Here is a 13,276-nt window from a genome sequence, read left to right as displayed (position 1 = left end):
ACTGTTCCTACCCAGAGACACTGTTCCTACCCCTAGACACTGTTCCTACCCAGAGACACTGTTCCTACCCCTAGACACTGTTCCTACCCAGAGACACTGTTCCTACCCCTAGACACTGTTCCTACCCAGAGACACTGTCCCTACCCCTAGACACTGTTCCTACCCCTAGACACTGTTCCTACCCAGAGACACTGTTCCTACCCCTAGACACTGTTCCTACCCAGAGACACTGTTCCTACCCCTAGACACTGTTCCTACCCAGAGACACTGTTCCTACCCCTAGACACTGTTCCTACCCCTAGACACTGTTCCTACCCCTAGACACTGTTCCTACCCCTAGACACTGTTCCTACCCCTAGACACTGTTCCTACCCCTAGACACTGTTCCTACCCCTAGACACTGTTCCTACCCCTAGACACTGTTCATACCCCTAGACACTGTTCCTACCCAGAGACACTGTTCCTACCCCTAGACACTGTTCCTATCCAGAGACACTGTTCCTACCCCTAGACACTGTTCCTACCCCTAGACACTGTTCCTACCCCTAGACACTGATCCTACCCATAGACACTGATCCTACCCCTAGACACTGTTCATACCCCTAGACACTGTTTCTACCCCTACACACTGTCCCTACCCCTAGACACTGTTCCTACCCCTAGACACTGTTCCTACCCCTAGACACTGTCCCTACCCCTAGACACTGTTCCTACCCCTAGACACTGTTCCTACCCCTAGACACTGATCCTACCCATAGACACTGATCCTACCACTAGACACTGTTCATACCCCTAGACACTGTTTCTACCCCTACACACTGTCCCTACCCCTAGACACTGTTCCTACCCCTAGACACTGTTCCTACCCAGAGACACTGTTCCTACCCCTAGACACTGTTCCTACCCAGAGACACTGTTCCTACCCCTAGACACTGTTCCTACCCAGAGACACTGTTCCTACCCCTAGACACTGTTCCTACCCAGAGACACTGTTCCTACCCCTAGACACTGTTCCTACCCAGAGACACTGTTCCTACCCCTAGACACTGTTCCTACCCCTAGACACTGTTCCTACCCCTAGACACTGTTCCTACCCCTAGACACTGTTCCTACCCCTAGACACTGTTCCTACCCAGAGACACTGTTCCTACCCCTAGACACTGTTCCTACCCAGAGACACTGTTCCTACCCCTAGACACTGTTCCGACCCATAGACACTGTTCCTACCCCTAGACACTGTTCCTACCCCTAGACACTGATCCTACCCATAGACACTGATCCTACCACTAGACACTGTTCATACCCCTAGACACTGTTTCTACCCCTACACACTGTCCCTACCCCTAGACACTGTTCCTACCCCTAGACACTGTTCCTACCCCTAGACACTGTTCCTACCCCTAGACACTGTTCCTACCCAGAGACACTGTTCCTACCCAGAGACACTGTTCCTACCCAGAGACACTGTTCCTACCCCTAGACACTGTTCCTACCCCTAGACACTGTTCCTACCCCTAGACACTGTTCCTACCCCTAGACACTGTTCCTACCCCTAGACACTGATCCTACCCCTAGACACTGATCCTACCCATAGACACTGATCCTACCCATAGACACTGTTCCTACCCATAGACACTGTTCCTACCCCTAGACACTGTTCCTACCCCTAGACACTGATCCTACCCATAGACACTGATCCTACCCATAGACACTGTTCCTACCCATAGACACTGTTCTTACCCCTAGACACTGTTCCTACCCAGAGACACTGTTCCTACCCCTAGACACTGTTCCTACCCCTAGACACTGTTCATACCCCTAGACACTGTTCCTACCCCTATACACTGTTCCTACCCATAGACACTGTTCCTACCCCTAGACACTGTTCCGACCCATAGACACTGTGCCTACCCCTAGACACTTTCCCCTCCCATAGACACTGTTCCTACCCATAGACACTGCTCCTACCCATAGACACTGTTCCTACCCCTAGACACTGTTCCTATCCATAGACAATGTTCCTACCCTTAGATACTGTGGAGATCTGAGAGGGACAGTAGGGGCAGTAGGGACAGTAGGGGCAGTATGGGCAGTAGGGGCAATAGGGGCAGTATGGGCAGTAGGGGCAATAGGGGCAGTTGGAACAGTAGGGGCAATAGGGGCAGTATGGGCAGTAGGGACAGTAGGGGCAATAGGGGCAGTATGGGCAGTAGGGACAGTAGGGGCAATAGGGACAGTAGGGGCAGTAGGGGCAGTAGGAACAGTAGGGGCAGTAGTGGCAGTAGGGACAGTAGGGGCAGTAGGGGCAGTAGGAACAGTAGGGGCAATAGGGGCAGTATGGGCAGTAGGGGCAGTATGGGCAGTAGGGACAGTAGGGGCAATAGGGACAGTAGGGGCAGTAGGGGCAATAGGGGCAGTAGGAACAGTAGGGACAGTAGTGGCAGTAGGGACAGTAGGGGCAGTAGGGGCAGTAGGAACAGTATGGGCAATAGGGGCAGTAGGGGCAGTAGGGTCAGTAGGGGCAGTAGGAACAGTAGTCGCAGTAGGGACAGTAGGGGCAGTAGGGACAGTAGGGGCAGTAGGGACAGTAGGGGCAGTAGGGGCAATAGGAGCAGTAGGGGCAGTAGGGGCAGTGGGGACAGTAGGGGCAGCAGGGGCAGTAGGGGCAGTAGGAGCAGTAGGGTCATTCGGGGCAGTATGAGCAGTAGGGGCAGTAGGGGCAGTGGGGACAGTAGGGACAGTAGGGGCAGTAGGGGCAGTAGGGGCAATAGGGGCAGTAGGAACAGTAGGGTCAGTAGGGGCAGTAGGAGCAGTAGGGGCAGTGGGGACAGTAGGGGCAGTATGGGCAGTAGGGGCAATAGGGGCAGTAGGAACAGTAGGGACAGTGGGGACAGTAGGGACAGTAGGGGCAGTAGGGGCAGTAGGAGCAGTAGGGGCAGTAGGGACAGTAGCGACAGTGGGGACAGTAGGGGCAGTAGGGACAGTGGGGACAGTAGGGGCAGTAGGGGCAGTAGGGGCAGTAGGGGCAGTGGGGACAGTAGGGACAGTAGGGACAGTAGGGGGAGTGGGGACAGTAGGGACTGTAGGGACAGTAGGGGCAGTAGGGGCAGTAGGGACAGTAGGGGCAGTAGGGGCAGTATGGGCAGTAGGGGCAATAGGGGCAGTATGGGCAGTAGGGGCAATAGGGGCAGTCGGAACAGTAGGGGCAATAGGGGCAGTATGGGCAGTAGGGACAGTAGGGGCAATAGGGGCAGTATGGGCAGTAGGGACAGTAGGGGCAATAGGGACAGTAGGGGCAGTAGGGGCAATAGGGGCAGTAGGAACAGTAGGGGCAGTAGTGGCAGTAGGGACAGTAGGGGCAGTAGGGGCAGTAGGAACAGTAGGGGCAATAGGGGCAGTATGGGCAGTAGGGGCAGTAGGGACAGTAGGGGCAGTAGGGGCAGTAGGGGCAATAGGGGCAGTAGGAACAGTAGGGGCAGTAGTGGCAGTAGGGACAGTAGGGGCAGTAGGGGCAGTAGGAACAGTAGGGGCAATAGGGGCAGTAGGGGCAGTAGGAACAGTAGTCGCAGTAGGGACAGTAGGGGCAGTAGGGACAGTAGGGGCAGTAGGGACAGTAGGGGCAGTAGGGGCAATAGGAGCAGTAGGGGCAGTAGGGGCAGTGGGGACAGTAGGGGCAGCAGGGGCAGTGGGGACAGTAGGGGCAGTAGGAGCAGTAGGGTCATTCGGGGCAGTAGGAGCAGTAGGGGCAGTAGTGGCAGTGGGGACAGTAGGGACAGTAGGGGCAGTAGGGGCAGTAGGGGCAATAGGGGCAGTAGGAACAGTAGGGTCAGTAGGGGCAGTAGGAGCAGTAGGGGCAGTAGGGGCAGTGGGGACAGTAGGGGCAGTATGGGCAGTAGGGGCAATAGGGGCAGTAGGAACAGTAGGGACAGTGGGGACAGTAGGGACAGTAGGGGCAGTAGGGGCAGTAGGAGCAGTAGGGGCAGTAGGGACAGTAGCGACAGTGGGGACAGTAGGGGCAGTAGGGACAGTGGGGACAGTAGGGACAGTAGGGGCAGTAGGGGCAGTAGGGGCAGTAGGCACAGTAGGGGCAGTAGGGGCAGTGGGGACAGTAGGGACAGTAGGGACAGTAGGGACAGTAGGGGGAGTGGGGACAGTAGGGACAGTAGGGGGAGTGGGGACAGTAGGGACTGTAGGGACAGTAGGGGCAGTAGGGGCAGTAGGGGCAGAAGGGACAGTAGGGACAGTAGGGGCAGTAGGGACAGTAGGGGCAGGAGGGACAGTAGGGGCAGTAGGGACAGTAGGGGCAGTAAGGACAGTGGGGACAGTAGGGACAGTAGGGGCAGTAGGGGGAGTGGGGACAGTAGGGGCAGTAGGGGCAGTAGGAGCAGTAGGGGCAGTAGGGACAGTAGGGGACAGTAGGGACAGTAGGGGCAGTAGGGGCAGAAAGGGGCAGTAAGGGCAATAGGGGCAGAAAGGGGCAGTAGGAGCAGTAGGGAAAGGCCACCAACTACATACACCACCTCCACCAACCACACACACACTACCTCCACCACCTACACACACACACCACCTCCACACACACACACACACACACACCACCTCCACCACCCACACACACCAGCTCCACACACACACACACACACACACACCACCTCCACCACCCACCCACACACACCACCTCAACACACACACATCACCTCCACCACCTACACACACCACCTCCAACACACACCACCTCCACCACCCACACACACACCACCTCCACCACCCACCCACCCACACACACCACCTCAACACACACACATCACCTCCACCACCTACACACACCACCTCCAACACACACCACCTCCACCACCCACACACACACCACCTCCACCACTTCCACCACACACACCACCTCCACCACCCACACACCACCTCCACACACACCACCTCAACACACACACACATCACCACTACCACCCACATACACCACCTCCACCAACCACACACACACCACCTCCACCAACCACACACGCACCACCTCCACCACCTACACACACACACCACCTACACACACACACACACACACACACACACACACACACACACACACACACACACACACACACACACACACACACACACACACACACACACACCACCTCCACCAACCACACACACACACCACCTCCACCACCTACACACACACACCACCTCCACACACACACACACCACCTCCACCACCCACACACACCACCTACCACCTCCACACACACACACACACACCACCTCCACCAACCACACACACACACCACCTCCACCACCTACACACACACACCAACTCCACACACACACACCACCGCCACCACCCACACACACCACCTACCACCTCCACACACACACACACACACACCACCTCCACCACCCACACACACACACCACCTCCACCACCTACACACACACACCAACTCCACACACACACACCACCTCCACCACCCACACACACCACCTACCACCTCCACACACACACACACACACACCACCTCCACCACCCACACACACACACCACCTTCACCACCCACCCACCCACACACACCACCTCAACACACACACACATCACCTCCACACACCACCTCCACCACACACACCACCTCCACACACACACCACCTCCACCACCCACACACACCACCTACCACCTCCACACACACACCACCTCCACCACCCACACACACACACCACCTTCACCACCCACCCACCCACACACACCACCTCAACACACACACATCACCTCCACACACCACCACCACCCACACACCACCTCCACACACACACACACACACACACACACACACACACACACACACACACACACACACACACACACACACACACACACACACACACACACACACACACACACACACACACACACACACACACCACCTCCACCACCCACACACACACACACCACCTCCACCACCCACCCACACACACCACCTCCACACACACACCACCTCCACCACCCACACACACACCACCTCCACCACACACGCCACCTCCACCACACACACCACCTCCACCACACACACCACCTCCACCACACACACCACCTCCACCACACACCACCTCCACCACCCCCACGCCACCTCCACACCACCTCCACCACCCACACACACACCCACACACCACCTCCACCACGCCCACACCACCTCCAAACACACCACCTCCACCACCCACACACACACCCACACACCACCTCCACCACACCCACACCACCTCCACACACACACCACCTCCACCACCCCCACACCACCTCCACCACCCACCCACACACACACCCACACACCACCTCCACCACGCCCACACCACCTCCACCACACACACCACCACCACCCACACACACACCCACACACCACCTCCACACACACACCACCTCCACCACCCACACACACACTCCACCTCCACCACACACACCACCTCCACCACCCACACACCACCTCCACCACCCACACACCACCTCCACACACACACCACCTCCACCACCCACACACACACTCCACCTCCACCACACACACCACCTCCACCACCCACACACACACACCACCTCCACCACCTCCACCACACACACCACCTCCACACACACACACACCACCTCCACACACACACACACCACCTCCACCACCCACACCCACACACCACCTCCACCACCCACACCACACACACCACCTCCACCACCCACACACACACCCACATCCACACACCACCTCCATCACCCACACCCACACACCACCTCCACCACCCACACACCACTTCCACCACCTCCACCACCCACACACACACACCACCTCCACCACACACACCACTTCCACCACCCACACACCACCTCCACACACACCACCTCCACCACACACACCACTTCCACCACCACCACATCTCATTGCCCGACACACGCCTTTCTCCCCACCACCTTTCATTTCACAGCAGGGGTGTGATGTCATTACTGCAGACTGAGGCCTTCCATTGGCCAGAGCCCTGTAATTACCCTGTTGATATATTAGCACAATGCATTGATTGGCCCATTGCTTACCCTATAATCCAATCACACGCCTGTTATTGATCTTTTATAGAGCGACGGCCCCAGATAATAAGCACTCTGCCACGCTCGGGGTCAATAGGCACAGAGGGAGAGGAGTCTCCTCGCAGCTAATTGGCTTATGAAATAAGCCAAACATTTTGTTTTCTACGTACATTCCGGGATCAATAAGGAGCTTAGGCAATGAATTCAAATCAATTGTCTTGAGATGTACTTTGTGACTCAGTCCATTTTCTTTGGTTCTCTTGATTGTTGTGAGAACTGCTTTGGTTACTTGCTTGCTGTGTCTTAGATATTCTAAATTGATGTTATCTTTTGTATTTTTATTTTCCTCTCAATGTCTTCCACTCTCAATCTTTCTTTTTAGTCTATCCCTGTTGCTCTCCTTAAATCTGCTTACATTTCTTCTCTTCTGATGGAAAACAAAATGCCGACTGTTTAGAATGCAAGTACGGTTATTTTTCACACAGTCACCATCTCTCTCTCTCTCTCTTTCTAATTCAATGGCTTTGTTTGCATGGGGAACATATGTTAACATTGCCAAATCAAGTGAATTAGATAATAAACACAAGTGAAATAAACAGTAAAAATTAACAGTAAACAATACACTCACAGAAGTTCCAAAAGAATGAAGACATTTAAAATGTGAAATGTCTCTCTCTCTCGCTCTCTCTCTCCCTCTTCGTCTTCCACCCTTTCTCCCTCCCACATTTTTCTCGTTTTCTCTGTCTCTCTGGCCGTCTCTGAAATCTATCTTGCCTACAACTCGCTAAAACCACATCCTGTTGACTAATCGTACAACATAGTATTTATAACTTACTGGTGGGAAGAAACGAATGTCGCGAGCCAAAAATATCAACACACGAGGCTCCGTACTGAGAATGTGCCATCGAATGAGCAATTAAGTTGACTACTGCCATTTGTTCATTTTGAAAGAGCGTGTCCACTTATCTGATTATCAGCTTCGTCAGACTTACGTGGGTCTGGAAAAACATTTCTCTTCCTCAGTACTGTGCAGCGAGTTCTACTAGATGAAAAGCCAAAATGAGTATGGCATCCTGGCATTAAAAGCATATTACATTTTTGAAATTTCACATACTATCAAACTTTATATTTTCACATATTCAAAATACCTACTACTTAGAATGCAGGTACGGTATTATTCAGACAGCCACCATCTCTCTCTGTCTCTCCCTCCTCTTAGCCTCTCCCTCTCTCTCTCTCTCTCTCTCTCTCTCTCTCTCTCTCTCTTGCCTCCTCTTCACCTCTCTCCCTCCTCTTAGCCTCTCCCTCTCTCTCTCTCTCTCTCTCTCTCTCTTCCCCCGGCTCTTCACCTCTCTCTCTGTCTCTCTCTTCCCCCCCTCTTCACCTCTCTCTCTATCTCTCTCTGTCTCTCTCTTCCCCCCTCTTCACCTCTCTCTCTGTCTCTCTCTTCCCCCCCTCTTCAACTCTCTCTCTATCTCTCTCTGTCTCTCTCTTCCCCCCCTCTTCACCTCTCTCTCTGTCTCTCTCTCTCCCTCCTCTTCGCCTCTCTCTCTCTCTTCCCCCCCTCTTCACCTCTCTCTCTATCTCTCTCTCTTGCCTCCTCTTCACCTCTCTCTCTCTCTCTCTGTCTATCTCTTCCCTCCTCTTCACCTCTCTCTCTGTCTCCCTCCTCTTCACCTCTCTCTCTCCCTCCCCCTCTTCACCTCTCTCTCTGTCTCCCTCCTCTTCACCTCTCTATCTCTCCCTCCCCCTCTTCACCTCTCTCTCTGTCTCCCTCCTCTTCACCTCTCTCTCTGTCTCCCTCCTCTTCACCTCTCTCTCTCTCTCTTCCCCCCCTCTTCGCCTCTCTCTCTCTCTCTCTTCCCCCCCTCTTCACCTCTCTCTCTATCTCTCTCTCTTGCCTCCTCTTCACCTCTCTCTCTCTCTCTCTCTCTCTGTCTATCTCTTCCCTCCTCTTCACCTCTCTCTCTGTCTCCCTCCTCTTCACCTCTCTCTCTCCCTCCCCCTCTTCACCTCTCTCTGTCTCCCTCCTCTTCACCTCTCTATCTCTCCCTCCCCCTCTTCACCTCTCTCTCTGTCTCCCTCCTCTTCACCTCTCTCTCTGTCTCTCCCTCCTCTTCACCTCTCTCTCTTCCCCCCTTCTTACCTCTCTCTCTCTCTCTTCCCCCTCTTCACCTCTCTCTCCCTCCTCTTCACCTCTCTCTCTCTCTTCCCTCCTCTTCACCTCTCTCTCTCTCCCTCCCCCTCTTCACCTCTCTCTGTCTCCCTCCTCTTCACCTCTCTCTCTGTCTCCCTCCTCTTCACCTCTCTCTCTCTCTCTTCCCTCCTCTTCACCTCTCTCTCTCTGTCTCTCTCTTCCCCCCTCTTCACCTCTCTCTCTATCTCTCCCTCCCCCTCTTCACCTCTCTCTCGCTCTCTCTCTCCCCCTCTTCACCTCTCTCTCTCTCTCCCTCCTCTTCACCTCTCTCTCTGTCTCCCTCCTCTTCACCTCTCTCTCTCCCTCCCCCTCTTCACCTCTCTCGCTGTCTCCCTCCTCTTCACCTCTCTATCTCTCCCTCCCCCTCTTCACCTCTCTCTCTCTCTCCCTCCCCCTCTTCACCTCTCTCTCTCTCTCCCTCCCCCTCTTCACCTCTCTCTCTATCTCTCCCTCCCCCTCTTCACCTCTCTCTCTCTCTCTCTCTCTCTCTCTCTATCTCTCCCTCCCCCTCTTCACCTCTCTCTCTATCTCTCCCTCCCCCTCTTCACCTCTCTCTCTCCCTCCCCCTCTTCACCTCTCTCTCTCTCTCTCCCTCCCCCTCTTCACCTCTCTCTCCCCCTCTTCACCTCTCTCTCTCTCTCTCCCCCTCTTCACCTCTCTCTCTATCTCTCCCTCCCCCTCTTCACCTCTCTCTCTCTCTCCCCCTCTTCACCTCTCTCTCTCTCCCTCCTCTTCACCTCTCTCTCTGTCTCCCTCCTCTTCACCTCTCTATCTCTCCCTCCCCCTCTTCACCTCTCTCTCTCTCTCTCTCTCCCCCTCTTCACCTCTCTCTCTATCTCTCCCTCCCCCTCTTCAACTCTCTCTCTCTCTCTCTCTCTCCCCCCCTCTTCACCTCTCTCTCTCTCCCTCCTCTGCACCTCTCTCTCTGTCTCCCTCCTCTTCACCTCTCTATGTCTCCCTCCCCTCTTCACCTCTCTCTCTCTCCCCCTCTTCACCTCTCTCTCTCTCTCCCTCCTCTTCACCCCTCTCTCTCTCTCTCTCCCCCTCTTCACCTCTCTATCTCTCTCCCTCCTCTTCACCTCTCTCTCTCTCCCTCCTCTTCACCTCTCTATCTCTCCCTCCCCCTCTTCACCTCTCTATCTCTCCCTCCCCCTCTTCACCTCTCTATCTCTCCCTCCCCCTCTTCACCTCTCTCTCTCTCTCTCTCTCTCTCTCTCTCCCCCTCTTCACCTCTCTCTCTCTCCCTCCTCTTCACCTCTCTCTCTCTCTTCCCCCCTCTTCACCTCTCTCTCTCTCTTCCCCCCTCTTCACCTCTCTCTCTGTCTCTCCCTCCTCTTCACCTCTCTCTCCCTCTTCACCTCTCTCTCTCCTCCCCTCTTCACCTCTCTCTCTGTCTCTCCCTCCTCTTCACCTCTCTCTCTGTCTCTCCCTCCTCTTCACCTCTCTCTCTCTTCCCCCCTTCACCTCTCTCTCTCTCTCTTCCCCCTCTTCACCTCTCTCTCTGTCTCTCCCTCCCCTTCACCTCTCTCTCTGTCTCTCCCTCCTCTTCACCTCTCTCTCTCTTCCCCCTCTTCACCTCTCTCTCTGTCTCTCCCTCCTCTTCACCTCTCTCTCTCTCTTCCCCCCTCTTCACCTCTCTCTCTGTCTCTCCCTCCTCTTCACCTCTCTCTCTGTCTCTCTCTTCCCCCCTCTTCGCCTCTCTCTCTCTGTCTCTCTCTTTCCCCCTCTTCACCTCTCTCTCTGTCTCTCTCTTCCCCCCTCTTCGCCTCTCTCTCTCTCTCTATCTCTCTCTTCCCCCTCTTCGCCTCTCTCTCTCCCCCCTCTTCGCCTCTCTCTCTCTCTATCTCTCTCTTCCCCCCTCTTCGCCTCTCTCTCTCTCCCCCCTCTTCGCCTCTCTCTCTCTCCCCCCTCTTCGCCTCTGTCTCTCTCTCTATCTCTTCCCCCTCTTCGCCTTTCTCTCTCTCTCGCCTCTCTCTCTCTCTCCCCCTCTTCGCCTCTCTCTCTCTCTCTCTTCCCCCCTCTTCGCCTCTCTCTCTCTCTCTGTCTCTCTCTTCCCCCTCTTCGCCTCTCTCTCTCTCTCTCCCCCCCTCTTCGCCTCTCTCTCTCTCTCTCTCTCTCTGTCTCTCTCTTCCCCCTCTTCGCCTCTCTCTCTCTCTCCCCCCCCTCTTAGCCTCTCTCTCTCTCTCTCTCTGTCTCTCTCTTCCCCCTCTTCGCCTCTCTCTCTCTCTCCCACCCTCTTCGCCTTTCTCTCTCTCTCTCTGTCTCTCTCTTCCCCCTCTTCGCCCCTCTTCGCCTCTCTCTCTCTCTCTCTCTCCCTCTTTCGCCTCTCTCTCGCTCTCTCTCTCTCTCTGTCTCTCTCTTCCCCCTCTTCACCTCTCTCTCTGTCTATCTCTCTCTCTTCCCCCTCTTCGCCTCTCTCTCTCTCTCTTCCCCCTCTTCGCCTCTCTCTCTCTCTCTCTCTTCCCCCTCTTCGCCTCTCTCTCTCTCTCTCCCCCCTCTTCACCTCTCTCTCGCTCTCTCTCTCTCTCTCTCCCCCCCCTTCGCCTCTCTCTCTCTCTCTCTCTTCCCCCCTCTTCGCCTCTCTCTCTCTCTCTCTCTCCCCCCTCTTCGCCTCTCTCTCTCCCCCCTCTTCGCCTCTCTCTCTCTCTCTCTCTCTCTCCCCCCCTCTTCGCCTCTCTCTCTGTCTATCTCTTCCCCCTCTTCGCCTCTCTCTCTCTCTCCCCCCTCTTCGCCTCTCTCTCTATCTCTCTCTCTCCCCCCCTCTTCGCCTCTCTCTCTCTCTCTGTCTATCTCTCTCTCTTCCCCCTCTTCGCCTCTCTCTCTCTCTCTCTGTCTATCTCTCTCTCTTCCCCCCTTTTCGCCTCTCTCTCTCTCTCTCTCTCCCTCTCTGTCTATCTCTCTCTCCTCCCCTCTTCGCCCCGCTCTCTCTCTCTCACTCTCTCTGTCTATCTCTCTCTTCCCCACTCTTTGCCTCTCTCTCTCTCTCTCTCTCTCCCCCCTCTTCGCGTCTCTCTCTCTCTCTATCGCTCTCTCTGTCTATCTCTCTCTCTTCCCCCCTCTTCGCCTCTCTCTCTCTCTCTCTGTCTATCTCTCTCTCTTCCCCCCTCTTTGCCTCTCTCTCTCTCTCACTCTCTCTGTCTATCTCTTTCTCTTCCCCCCTCTTTGCCTCTCTCTCTCTCTCTCTCTCACTCTCTCTGTCTATCTCTCTCTTCCCCACTCTTTGCCTCTCTCTCTCTCTGTCTCTCTCTCTCTCTGTCTCTCTCTCTCTCTCTTCCCCCCTCTTCGCCTCTCTCTCTCTCTCTCTCTCTGTCTATCTCTCTCTCTTCCCCCCTCTTCGTCTCGCTCTCTCTCTCTCTCTCTCTCTCTCTCTCTCTGTCCATCTCTCTCTCTTCCCCCTCTTCGCCCCCCTCTCTCTCGCTCTCTCTCTGTCCATCTCTCTCTCTTCCCCCCTCTTCGCCCCCTCTCTCTCTCTCTTTCTCTGTCTATCTCTCTCTCTTCCCTCCTCTTCGCCTCTCTCTCTCTCTGTCTATCTCTCTCTCTTCCCCCCTCTTCGCCTCTCTCTCTCTCTCTCTCTCTCTGTCTATCTCTCTCTTCCCCCCTCTCTCTCTCTGTCTATCTCTCTCTATCTCTCTCTCTTCCCCCTCTTCGCCTCTCTCTCTGTCTATCTCTCTCTCTCTCTCTCTCTATCTCTCTCTCTTTCCCCCTCTTCGCCTCTCTCTGTCTATCTCTCTCTGTCTATCTCTCTCTCTCTTCGCCTCGCACTGTCTATCTCTCTCTCTTCACCTCTCTCTCTCTCTCACTCTCTTCCCCCCTCTTCGTCTATCTCTCTCTTCCCCCCTCTTCGCCTCTCTCTCTCTCTCTCTGTCTATCTCCCTCTCTTCCCCCTCTTCGTCTAGCTCTCTCTCTCTCACTCTCTCACTCTCTGTCTATCTCTCTCTTCCCCCTCTTCGCCTCTCTCTCTCTCTGTCTATCTCTCTCTCTCTCTCTGTCTCTCTCTCTCTTCCCCCCTCTTCGCCTC

The sequence above is a fragment of the Oncorhynchus masou genome, chromosome 19, assembly GCF_036934945.1.
Source record: "Oncorhynchus masou masou isolate Uvic2021 chromosome 19, UVic_Omas_1.1, whole genome shotgun sequence".
Lineage (NCBI taxonomy): Eukaryota > Metazoa > Chordata > Actinopteri > Salmoniformes > Salmonidae > Oncorhynchus > Oncorhynchus masou.
Note: the sequence above shows the minus strand (reverse complement) of the source record.